General features: G+C 48.9%; 1 non-coding gene across 1 annotated transcript; it reads right to left on the reverse strand.

Moving 5' to 3' along the window:
* Positions 1 to 589: 589 nt before the first annotated feature.
* Positions 590 to 661, reverse strand: TRNAC-GCA (transfer RNA cysteine (anticodon GCA)). The gene has a single exon. It is a non-coding gene; the product is annotated as a tRNA-Cys (tRNA).
* Positions 662 to 1434: the final 773 nt, after the last annotated feature.

The raw sequence follows: 1434 nt of genomic DNA on the forward strand, positions 1-1434 counted from the left end.
AGTCCATGGGGTCACAGAGAGTCGGACACGACAGAGCTACAAAATAATAAAACACCACAGACTAAGTCAGTAGACATCTGACCAAGAGTCAGGTGTTTACTGCCCTCTGAAGACATCCAGCAGAGCGAAAACTGTCAGTTGGCAGGGGCACCCAGGAAGAAATTCAGACACCAGATAATGGATCTCCTTTCCTGTTATACAGTGCTGGAACTTTCCATATATCCACCTATCCACCCATCCCATCCACCCATCCATCCACCTACCCACTCATCCATCGACCCATCTATCAAGCCACCTACCCGTCTATCCATCCACCTATCCATTATATCTATCCATTCGTCACCCTTTTCCCTGGCCATCCACCAGCCATTCAATGAGAGGAATGACTCAGGCACTGAACCAAGTGCTAGGGACACAGGGGTGAATCAGAGCCAGTTTGGGTCCTCAGTGTAGTCAAAGTGAAAGTGAAGTCACTCTGTCATGTCTGACTCTGCGACCCGGTGGACTATAGCCCACCCGGCTCCTCTGTCCATGGGATTCTCCAGGCAAGAATAGTGAAGTGGGTTGCCAATTCTTTCTCCAGGGGATCTTCCCTACCCAGGGATCGAACCCAGGTCTCCTGCATTGCAGGCAGATGCTTTAACCTCTGAGCTACCAGGGAAGCCCAATGTGGTTAGGGTCAATGTAAATACAAGTGGGATGGCAAAAGATATTGGTATTGGGCCTTCCTACCGTGTTCTTTTCCTCACAGATATGAACGAAAGGAAGTTTGCAGCAGGGGCTTCTGACTGGGTATCAGAAAACTTCTCAGAGGCAATGGATCCTGAGAGTCTATTGGGGGAGTCACGGGAATCAGCCAGTGAAGACGGAGAGGGTCGGGGTGGGGAGGAAAAAGAGAGGGTATTCCAAACAGAAGAACTGCAGGGGCAAAGGCCTGGAATCCAGGGAAAGTGAGCTCATGGGAGGAACAGCAAATGTTCCAGAATGGCTACAGCAGAGGGTGTGAAGGACAGGGATGTGTTAGGCCTTGGAGGCCCCAGGCAGGATTCTTTTCCAAGGCCCCACCCTCACACCATATCATGCATATTAAAATTCACCCACATTGCATATTAAATATGAGTTATATATAGCTATAGGGCCAGCTGCAAAGACAGTTGATACAAGGTTACATTGAGACATTTAATTACACATGTATTAAACTTGGCAGCTTTCTTGTTTTATCATTTTTGGAGAATGTACCTATATATAGAAAAAGAGGCTCTGGAAGTAAATCTTTCTGTAGCTGCATCCGCAATACCTAATTGATAAGTCCGTCCTGGAGAGTGGATCGCTATGGAAGTGAGTCTGCGGGTGTGGGGAGCTGCCATCCCCATAGGTCATGGGCGTCCTGGGGGAGCTTCACACCGGAAGCCTTGGGCGGCCTAGGACATCAGT

This window comes from Budorcas taxicolor, chromosome 8 (assembly GCF_023091745.1).
Source record: "Budorcas taxicolor isolate Tak-1 chromosome 8, Takin1.1, whole genome shotgun sequence".
Lineage (NCBI taxonomy): Eukaryota > Metazoa > Chordata > Mammalia > Artiodactyla > Bovidae > Budorcas > Budorcas taxicolor.